At 36.3% G+C, this 12,823-nt stretch overlaps 1 non-coding gene across 1 annotated transcript; it reads left to right on the forward strand.

Moving 5' to 3' along the window:
• Positions 1-12,271: 12,271 nt before the first annotated feature.
• LOC115226246 lies at positions 12,272-12,390 on the forward strand. Its single transcript, XR_003883014.1, has one exon. It is a non-coding gene; the product is annotated as a 5S ribosomal RNA (ribosomal RNA).
• Positions 12,391-12,823: the final 433 nt, after the last annotated feature.

A 12,823-nucleotide genomic window follows, 5' to 3' on the forward strand; every position in this document is an offset into this window, starting at 1 on the left:
ATCGGCATTGGTCACCAATTGCAATAAATAATAATAATAATAGTTTCAAATGTTGGCACAAGGCCCAGCAATTTTGAGGGAAGGGGTAAGCCAAATTACATCTACCCCAGTATGCAACTGGTACTTATTTTATCGACCCCCCCCCCAAAGGGGATGAAAAGGCAAAGTTGACCTCAGCGGAATTTGAACTCAGAACGTAAAGACGGACGAAATGCCGCTGAGCACTCTTGTCCAATGTGCTAACGGTTCTGCCAGCTCACCGCAATAAAAATAATAACACTTTCTACTACAGGGACAAAGCCTGAAATTTTGAGGGGAGGGGGAGCTAGCTGATTACGGAATCCCCCAAATAAGAGGAATATTTTAAGCAGTCTGAAAGTGAAAGTGCCTCAGGAAAATCAAGGGAGACAATTCTGTTAGGCATTCGCTAATGTCTGTGGTGACAGATATTTATTTAAACATTACTTCTTTAGGAGAAGGAAATCACAAAAGCAGATCGAACTTATCACACGTACACACGGATCATTTAGCACCACACATGGAAAAAAAAAACACGAAACAATATTTATAACATCACGAAGATTGTCTGATTAAACGAAGATCTCGATTAGAAAAGGGGCGATAAATTAGAATGATCAGGTAAGTTAGAGTTATCTCCCTTACAGCTGTGAAACGTGTCGAATGTTCTGTGAGTGACTTGAAGTACCTGAGGGTATATTTATCAGCAAAGGTTGTTTATATGTGTAAAAAGGAAGGAAGGAAGGTGGGAGGGAGGAGGGCAGCTGAACATCGAAGCCGTACAGCGTTTCGATATACCAATACACAGCATCGAAAACGAGAGGAAAATGATAGTGTGGTGTGTGTGTAAGACCAAAAACACTACGGAGTATTACAGTAACTAAAGCACTATATAAGGAGCAGACAGGGAACTATCGTATATATATACTCTTTTTTACTTGTTTCAGTCATTTGACTGCGGCCATGCTGGAGCACCGCCTTTAGTCGAGCAACTCGACCCCGGGACTTATTCTTTTGTAAGCCCAGTACTTATTCTATCGGTCTCTTTTGCCGAACCGCTAAGTAATGGGGACATAAACACACCAGCATCGGTTGTCAAGCAATGCTAGGGGGACAAATACAGACACACAAACATATACACACACATATATATATACGTATATACGACGGGCTTCTTTCAGTTTCCGTCTACCAAATCCACTCACAAGGCATTGGTCGGCCCGGGGCTATAGCAGAAGACACTTGCCCAAGATGCCACGCAGTGGGACTGAACCCGGAACCATGTGGTTGGTTAGCAAGCTACTTACCACACAGCCACTCCTGCGCCTATATATAGACTTTTGAAAATATATACCCACACACTCCACCCTCTACCAATAAACAAAGAGAAATATAAAACGAAGAACTAATGGACCCATACAATTAACATTTTAGAGGAGGAATTTTAACACAGATTAAGAAATTATTATTATTTTTGTCTGGGGTGACACAAAATACTGCTGGGAAGTAAAAGAAAAACTAAAATAAACAACAGTCGATTCTTGTGAATATTCTCCTTTGCTCCCTGATAATAATAATAATAATCCTTTCTACTAATGGCACAAGGCCTGAAATTTTGTGGGAGGGGGGCAAATTGATTACATTAACCCCAGTGTTTCACTAGTACTTATTTTACTGACCCTGAAAGGATGAAAGGCAAAGTCCACCCCGGCAGAATTTACCAGTGTGCTACCTTAAATAATAGTAATAATGATGATGATGATAATAATAATTATTATTTGATCATTTAAATGCTTATTGACTATGTTGTAATACGTAATACTATAAGAACCAGTTTCGTGGACAAATATAAAAAGCAGTGATCCAGCATGACCGTAGCCCTGGTGATGAAGATAAAGCTAAAGAATTTTATGTGGTAAGCTATGTTGAATGTCTCAACTTCACACACAGACACACACACATATAGGGCAGATATATGAAGCATACATACCTATATACACACTTCAATATAGCGAGACTGTCTCAGGAACAACAAAGAACATGCATATATTACAGAAGACGTGAACATTATAGCAAAAAACAACACAAAAACAAGAGAAACAGCAAAACCTTAAGCATCATATATATAATATAATATATTATATATATATATAATATATATACATATATATTATATATATCATATAATATATATACATATATATTATATATATAATATATATTATATATATCATATAAATATATAAATAATATATATTATATATATATATTATATATTACAGCCTTTCACTATTTCTGCTCTCCTTCCTCTGCGATCATTTGTTACTCTATCTCTCTCTCTCTCTCTTTCTTTCTCTCTTTTTCCTCCCCCACCTCCCCTCCATTCAATCTCTATAGCTTGCAGAGGTATGGATATGGGACGAGGAGGGTAGCGGAGAGAGAAGAGGGGGGGACAAAGAGAGAGAGAGAAGAAGAAGAAGAAGAAAAAAAAAGAAAGAAAAGAAGATAGAAAGCAAGAAGAAAACAAATCCATAGAATGAATTTCAAAAATGACTAAAGAGTTTTTTTTTTTTTTTTTGGTAACACTGATTTGAAATTTTCCTTCTTTTTAACCTTTTTTAAATTCGAAGATAGACACACTATTTTGTGCAATAAAAAAAATTTTCGTGTATACACACAATATATATATACATACATATATAATAATATATATGTATATATATATAATAAATTATATATAATATATATATATATATATATTATATATATACACACACACACGCACGCGGGCACATATGTATATACATACATACATACATATATGTGTATATATATAGACATACACACATATTTTATAAGCAAGCATAGAAAAAGAGACAATATTAATTTGGAAAAAAAAAAAAAAAAAAAAAAAAAAAGAAAAGAGAGAGAGACCAGTTTTAAAATGTAGAGCAAACATATAAAAATATATATACATAGCAAGTCTGTTTATAGAGAGATTCTGATAGTGTATATAGTAATGGATGTATATTTTTCTTTTCTTTTTTTTGTTTTTTTCCTTTTCAATTTTTGCAGTTCATTTATTACATTATCTTGCGTGTATATGCATGGAGGGGTGTCGATTCAAATCTTTTGTTGCCTTGAAAACAAATTATATTTAGTTAATTAGTGACTTAATATATATATATATATATATTTTCATTGATATATACATACATACATATATATATATATATGCATATATACACATTATTATTATTATTATTATTATATTTTATGCAGATATTTTAAATTCAACTGTCTTTTTTCTCCCCAAAATTTTTTTTACCCAACCCTCTAAAAAAAATATCATTTCATTAAGTCATTTTAATATTTGCTTGTCTGTCTTTGTATATTTTTTTTTTGTCATTTTTTTTTTTCTCAAACACCCAAAACTGCTTTTATTTTTTTTTTTTAGAATTTTGTTTCGTTTTTATTTTCTTTTTTTAAATTTTAAAATCGATTAAAACATTGAATAAAAAAAATTTTTTTTCCTTGGCAAAGGAGTTTATCGTGGGGGGTCGGGGGGTGGAGGAAGGGGGAGGGGGGAAATGGCCCCCGATTTTTTTAAAAAAATGTTTTTTATAAAGGAAATATTTTTAAACCTTTTTTTTTTTCTTTTCTTAAATGGCAAGAGCGGATGAAGAAGAAAGATACATCAAAAACAAAAAAAAAAACAAAACAAACAAACAACACCATATTCCAAAGAGAGTACACCATGATATGTATGTATATTAGTGTGTATATATTTTACTGTTGAAAGTATGCACATGAAGTCAGTGGATGCAAAAATGTGTGTGGGTGAGTGTGTGTGTGTATACATACATATATATATATATAATGATACATATATATATATATAATGATACATATATATATTATAATATAATGATACATATATATATATATATATATATAATGATACATATATAATATATATATATATATAATGATACATAGATATATTATATATTATATATATAATATATATATATATATATAAATGATACATATATATATATATATATCATGATACATATATATATATATATATATATAATGATACATATATATTATATATAATGATACATATTATATATATATAATGATACATATATATATATATAATGATACATTATATATAATATATATAATGATACATATATATATATATAATGATACCTAATATATATATATATAATGATACATATATACTATATTATAATATTATTATGTACATATATATATATATATAATAATGATACATATATATATAATATATATAATGGCACATATATATATATATATATAATATAATTATATATATATAATATATATATATATAATGATACATATATAAAATGATTACATATATATATATAATGATACATATATATATATATAAAATGATACATTATATATATATATAAAATGATATATATATATACACACATATACAATGATACATAAGTATATATATGTATATGTGATACATGCAACATACATATGTATATATAATAAATATACAACACATACACACGTGTGTGCATATGTATAAATACAAGTGTGTATATGTATATGGTTCTCAGAAACAACAAAGAAATATAATAATAATAATAATAATAATAATAATAATAATGATGATGATGTTAATTTTTTTTTCCTGAGGCGTGTATGCCTGACACATTGAAAAAAAAAAAGCAAAAAAAAAACACTTAGTATGAAGAGAAATGTGATGTTTGGTTGCAATGCCTTTCCCATTGGTGGTGGTGGTCATGGGAGTGGAGGAGAGGATTAAGTGCCTTTCTTAAGAGACTGACTTTACATAGAAGAGTCACAGTCGGTCCGTGAAGGACGTGCAACAGCTGCTATGATGATGATGATGATGATAATAATAATACTAATGATAGTGGTTGAGGCCAGCAATTCTGAAGGGTGAGGGTTAGTCAATTGCATTGACCCCAGTTGTTAGCTGGTACTTTATTTTATCGATCCTGGATATGATGAAAGGCAAAGTTGACCTCGGCAGGATTTCAATTCATAATAATAATAATAATGATGCTGATGATGATGATGATGATGATTTCTGAGTTAGGCGCAAAGCCAGCAGTTTTGAGGGAAGGGAGTTGGTGAATAGTATGAACCCCAGTTCTTGACCCGGGGGGGGGGGGAAATATAATTCCTTGACCCCCCTCCACAAAGGGATGAAAGGCAAAGTTAACCTCGGCAGGATTAGAAGATTAAAAGATTGGAAATAATAATAATAATAATAATAATAATAATATTAATGACGATGATGTGGCAGATGCGAGAATTAATGCAGCAATTGCCCAACGAAAAAAAATGTGAATAAAAACTCCCCTGGATATGTAGCAATAATGAAAAACTTATACTCACAACCACACATATACACAATGACACCTGTAAAGAAACATATTTTTGAATATTTAAACATTTCATGCACGCAAACATATACGGACACGTTCTCACACACATATATATATATATACATACGCACCAGGCATATTACAGACATGCTCATAATATATAATATATAGATATATATATATATAATATATATATATATATATAATATATATAGATATAGGTGTGTGTGTGTGTGTGTGGTGTGGAGGCGCAATGGCCCAGTGGTTAGGGCAGCGGACTCGCGGCCGTAGGATCGTGGTTTCGATTCCCAGACCAGGCGTTGTGAGTGTTTATTGAGCGAAAACACCTAAAGCTCCACGAGGCTCCGGCAGGGGGTGGTGGCGATCCCTGCTGTATTAAGAAATAAATGGCGGTGCCCCAGCATGGCCACAGCTCGTGAGCTGAAACTAGAATCAATCAATCAATCAATCAATCATATATACACACACATATGGATGTTAGCTGAAAGTAAGCAGGGCATTATACACACAGCAGTAGATATCTTTATACACTCATAATATATATATATATATGTGTATATATACCTCACACACAGCAGTACACGTCAGGATAATGACCTCTTGTTCAATGGAGACATAAATCAGACAAGAAGTACACAGTTTTTTTCATACAGGTGAAGCAGGGGGAGAGTGTGTGATGACTGACCATGGAGGTGTGGTGGGGTGGGGGTCTGATTGTGTGTGGGTGGGTGACAGGGGATGAAGTGAGAAAGCTCTTCGACTGATTGCCCAAAGTACCCATAGCACCCGAGTAAGAAAGAGCAAAGGAAAACGTATTCAGAAACGAGAGTGCGTCAGCGTCAGCAGATATTCTTGAGGACAAACAGACAGACACGCACGCACGCATACGCTGAAACTAAGAACCTCAAACTGACAGCACGCAATAGAAAATATCTGACCTCGATACCGACACACAAAGCATTCATAAACAGGATCAAAATGCCAAATACAATGACACAATGACAGATCGGTTGCTCAACACCACCCTAATACACACATACATATACACATACATATATATATATATATATATTCATAAACAAATATGGATTAGAATGGGGGATTATCAAGCTAGGTAAAATACTTCATAAGCTCTCTGATGATACAAATGTACAAGACTAATAAAACATTTTCAGATTCGTACGGAACTAGATAATCCAATGGCAAGATTTAAAATCAAAGTCCATCACCGGTCAACTTTGTAAATCCATGATTGCATTACCCAGTTAATCTGGGCTTTTTTCGCAGGGTGATATACTAGAAAAAGCTTTCACAATGGGCTTTACATAAAGAAATACGTAATGCCCCTTGTTTATACCTTTTCTCAAGTATAACTAAAGAAATGACAAAGGTACAAACGTCCGTTACACAACTTCTTGTCCTTTTTGTCATTAATCTGATTTTATATTTATACTCTGTACTCAGCAAATGCTTCATTCTGAAGCGTGTGTCGATCTAGTTCCAGCAGCAGGTTATTAGGATTGCTAAGCACCCTGTACACAGTGTAAAGAAAGTGTAGCAAAGAAGGGCGTCCAGCAAAGGAACCACACCAAGTGGAACACAAAGCAGTCCTAGGCCCATTGGATCTCATCCGACTGACTTATGCCGGCAGAGGATATGGATATTAAATGATGACGATGACGGATATATTATATATAGATATGCCTACCATCAACAATATTATATATATATATACATACACACACACATATAATAGTTGGTATTAACATCTTATGTAGTTAAGCAACTAGTTGAGATTAGCAATTATATGGATGTCCATAAATTCTAACGAGGAAAATTGAGTTGTACAATCAACAGAGTTACCTGCCCATGGAATTATCTATGTGGCTGAATACTCCACAGAAGGAGCCAGGTATGATATACGTGACGAGCTTCCACACAGTTTCCGTCTACCTGATTCTGCTCATCAGGTTTGCCACTATCTTAAAAGGAAATTTTCCAAGAGATGCTGTGCAGTGGGATTGAACACATGGCCTTGTGGTTAGAAAGCCTTCAGCGATGCAGTGCTTACACTACCACACACACATATATATAATGGGTATATCTAATATATATATTTCTTTACTACCCACAAGGGGCTAAACACAGAGGGGACAAACAAGGACAGACAAACGGATTAAATCGATTACATCGACCCCAGTGCATAACTGGTACTTAATATATAGGGAACTGGAAACAACTTAGCGATGCAAGCGCAGTCATTCAGATACTCTGCAGACCGGGTGACCAATAAGCTTCAGGAGGTCATCAAAAGAGAATGCACACCATTCCGGGACCTACATATCTTTTCTCTTTTACTTGTTTCAGTCATTTGACTGCGGCCATGCTGGAGCACCGCCTTTAATCGAGCAACTCGACCCCGGGACTTATACTTTTGTAAGTCCTGTACTTAATCTATCGGTCTCTTTTGCCGAACTGCTAAGTTTACTCTTTTACTTGTTTCAGTCATTTGACTGCGGCCATGCTGGAGCACCGCCTTTAGTCGAGCAACTCGACCCCGGGACTTATTCTTTTGTAAGCCCAGTACTTATTCAATCGGTCTCTTTTGCCGAACCGTTAAGTGACGGGGACGTAAACACACCAGCATCGGTTGTCAAGCAATGCTAGGGGGACAAACACAGACACACAAACGCATATATATATATATACGACAGGCTTCTTTCAGTTTCTGTCTACCAAATCCACTCACAAGGCATTGGTCGGCCCGAGGCTATAGTAGAAGACACTTGCCCAAGGTGCCACGCAGTGGGACTGAACCCGGAACCATGTGGTTGGTAAACAAGCCACTTACCACACAGCCACTCCTGCGCCTATATATATAATCTCCAGGATGGTGGATTAGTGGAGATATTAAGAGTGTGGTTGAATGCTGCCTTGCTGTAATCTGTGCTGCGTGTTTGACTGTTGGTCAGCAATGCAGGTGGCCGTACTGGGGACAGAGTGTATTAGCCCTTGGCTTGCTCTCCTCTTGGACAACATCAGTGGAACACAGACGGAGATTTGCTAGCAAGGTCATTTGCTGGCCATCCACAAAGTACACCTTGCCCAGGCCCATACTCACAGGTGCAAGTACAGTCAACCATGATTGATAAGGACCTTAAATCTATGTATGTACGTATGTGTGTATGTATATATATATATATATATATATATATGAAATAACTGTCAACAAATGGAAATAAACAGCTATTCTCACACTTTGTTCCTTTCATTTATGTATGTATGTATGTATGTGGAGGCGCAATGGCCCAGTGGTTAGGGCAGCGGACTCGTGGCTGTAGGATCGCTGTTTCGATTCCCAGATCGGGCATTACGGGTGTTTATTAAGGGAAAACACCTAAAAGCTCCACGAGGCTCCAGCAAGGGGTGATGGCGATCCCTGCTGTACTCTTTTGCCAGAACTTTCTCTCACTCTTTCTTCTGTTGGCCTGCTCGCTTAGCCAGCAGGGTGGCATCATTCGAAGGCTAAAACAATTCGAAGCGCATTGTGACCAGTGAAGTGCAGCAACATCTGATGGTCTGGTCAGTCACGGTGATGTATGTACATTATATGTACATACATACATAATATACATAAGTATGTATATTATATATTTGATGAAAGATTTTGACGAAAGAGTTTCTTAAAATTTAGACAGAATCTCAGCAGGGCAAAATCACACAAAATTTTTCGAATGAGGTTCTTGCATTTGTGTGGAAGCACTTTTTTCTCAAACACACCTTCGTTGGAAAGTTTCAAGAACAAATGCGCTTGCATGCAAAAAAACTTCATCCAAAACGGTTTCAATCATTTTGTTTCGCTAAGGTTTTGGTTTTCAAAATAGTCAATAACTTTTAAGAAAATTATTCTACAAATAGTGTATGTAGCTACATCCTGCATCCTGCTTTATATATGTACATGAATATGTGTGTGTGTGTTGGGGGCATTTTATCTGAGGCTGAAGTGTTATAGATCCAGTGGCCTGAAGTTCAAATCTTGTCTTCAGCACAACATCATCTGCATCCAATGACTTAAATTTGTAAGTGGCTGGCTCAGTCCACATAGCTGTAAATACGGATCAATGTGGTGGAAATCACTGCTTCAAAAGTACAGCCAGAGATATTTTTGTAAAATGAAATAACTCTTTACTTGTTTCAGTCATTTGACTGCGGCCATGCTGGAGCACCGCCTTTAATCGAGCAGATCGACCCCGGGACTTATTCTTTTGTAAGCCCAGTACTTATTCTATCGGTCTCTTTTGCCGAACCGCTAAGTAACGGGGACATAAACACACCAGCATCGGTTGTCAAACAATGCTAGGGGGACAAACACAGACACACAAACACACACATGCTTATATATATATACATATATACGACGGTCTTCTTTCAGTTTCCGTCTACCAAATCCACTCACAAGGCTTTGGTCAGCCCGAGGCTATAGTAGAAGACACTTGCCTAAGGTGCCACGCAGTGGGACTGAACCCGGAACCATGTGGTTGGTAAACAAGCTACTTACCACACAGCCACTCCTGCGCCTGTGGTTATATTTAATTTTTTTTTTTTGTTTGGTTTTAGTTAAGTTTAACTATGTTTCATGGAAGTAGCTGTAACAGAGGCCCTGCCTGCCGGATTCGGTTTAAGACTACCTGTACTACACAAAGATGTAAGATTCCAGGTGTGTCTAGAGTTTTTAAGGACATGACACCAAAAGGGTTCATCACCTGATTTTTGTCCCTGTTTAAATTTGAATTTTTCTTTTTTTTTTTTAAATGAGAGACTCGATCAAAGGGTCCCATTCATTCATACAGCACCAAGGGATGGAAGGCTGGAAGGAAGATGAGAGAGAGAGAGAGGAGGAAGGAATAAAAGACAGGAGCCAAGGAGTGGGCAGGCAGAGGATAGGAACTCACAGTCCTCTCTGGCCCCTTTCTTCATTTTCCAGGGGGGATATTTGAAATTGCAAAGACAGTGGCTAACGAATATATTTTCTTGGCCTCAAAAACAGCGTTTGAGGTGTGGACGACGGCGATTAAGATAATGAGCTGATTAATGAAGCAATATTAACAAGGATAAGAGATTGCATAATGAGACAGAGAGTAAAAAAATCTATACCCCACCCCTTTACAAACCCCCTTTTTTTTTTTTTTTTTTTTTTTTTAGTTGCTCTGTTAGCAATGGAAGGACTGAGTGAAGAATCTGTAGATGGATGTTCTAGAAAAATGATTGTCAGTCGCAGAATTAACGAATTAACGAGCTAAGAGAACAAACAAACAAATAATTAGGCACAAAAGCACAACAAACTAATTAACAAAACATAACGATAGTAATAATAATAATAATCATGATGATAATAATAAACCAGAAACAAGGAGACTGCCATGCCACCCCAGCTTCATGGGTTAACCTGCAGCTGTGCCTCCCACCCTGGGGCCTCAAGACTCATACAACAATGAATTGATTGGTGATCGCTCACCCCCACTGCCCTCCCTCCCTTCTTCCCATAGGGACACAAGGCAGAACAAAAATCATGAGAGGGAGGGTACTGCTAGTGGGGGGTGGGGTGGGGGTGGATGAAGGGGAGAGAGGGTCGAGATTTTTGATTGTCCATCAGAAAAAAAAACAACAGTAGTGTTGGGGGGAGGAGGGGACCTAACCAGTGTGGGTGCTTGATGGGTGGGGTAGGAGGTAATTTTTACACAAAACAGATGACAATGTACAGAGATTTATAGCTTTATACATGGACACACACTCATATGTACATATGTAAACACCCTCAGTGTGTATATATACATAATACGTTTGATAGTACAAACAGGGAAAACAGAACTCAAAACATGACAAAGTGTGTGGGTGTGTGTGTACATATATATATATATATATTCATACATACAATATATACATACATAAGATGGAGGCAAGTACCAATGTCCCTTGTGAAGCAGGCCTGATAATTGCTAAGATTTCTTTGCATGAAACCAATGGTAGCCTTGTTAACTACAATTAAGTGTGTGTATATATTTATGTGTGTGTGTGTGTGTGTGTATATATATATATATGAAATATCCAAACATGCAAGTATGTAAGCACACACACTCACACGCAAAGTACAAAGGTGATTTATGGATTTGGTTTGTGTGTGTGTGTGTAAGAGCAGGTGTGAAAATGAGTGAGCATATGATATTGCAAAGAGAGTGAGTTGGGGGTGGGCGGTGGGGGGGATATCAAGTGAGGGAGTCGGTAAGACGGGCTGGGGTGTGTAGGGGGTAATCCTACCCTTCTATCACCAACCCTTACCAGGGGAGTGTTAAAAGGAGCCAGGAGTCCTTGCAAAGGTAATTTGTTTGGGCTAAAAAAAAAACGTTTTATTTATATATATATATTCCAGATAAGGTGTTGGAAGGAGTAGTTTAGGTGGAGCGCGGTGGGGTGGGGAAATGGGGCGAGAGAATCCCCAGCCCTCCCTCCCCTCCACACAATAGAATCTGGCAGCAGATATTATGTAAGAATTTTCATTTTGTTGTTTTGTTTGTTTTTTTTCTTTTTACAATAAGGAAATAAGGATGCCTTCCTGGGGCCCCACTCCCAGCAAAGGATACATTCGTTAAAACAGGTGAGAACAGAACTATTTAGCAAAAGCCACATGTGCATTTGTGAATGTGTGTACGTATATATAGAAGTATACATGTGTGTGTATATGTACACACACACACATACCTATGTATATACTTACATCGAGATATATATATATTTTTATATATATATATGCTTATGGCCATATCATGTTGAAAGCACCGGTTCTCGTCCGATCACCGAAGTTAAGCAACGTCAAGCCTAGTTAGTACTTAGATGGGTGACCGCTTGGGAAACCTAGGTGCTGTAAGCGTCAAACATTTTACCATCCAACCCATACTAGCATGGAAAACAGACATTAAACGATGATATATATATATATGTTGATATATACATACATACATATACTGAATAAAAAAAAAAACTGCGCACTCTACCAAAACACGATTTGTATTTGTATTAGAAATAAAAGTAAATATACTAAGGAAACAGACAAATAACACACACACAGGTGCCGAATAATATGGGAACATCGATAATATCCTTAAAATTTCATCAAACTAATAATCATAATAATCTTTTCTACTCGTTTGGGGTCAGGGGCTAGTTGACTACATCCACCCTCGACTGGTACTTATTTCATCAACACAGAAAGAAAAGAAGGGCAAAGTCCACCTTGGTGGACTTCGAACTCAGAATGTAAAGACAGAAGAAATGTCACCAAGCGTTTTGACTGGAGCAATTTC

The sequence above is a fragment of the Octopus sinensis genome, linkage group LG29 (genome assembly GCF_006345805.1).
Source record: "Octopus sinensis linkage group LG29, ASM634580v1, whole genome shotgun sequence".
In the NCBI taxonomy this organism is placed as follows: domain Eukaryota; kingdom Metazoa; phylum Mollusca; class Cephalopoda; order Octopoda; family Octopodidae; genus Octopus; species Octopus sinensis.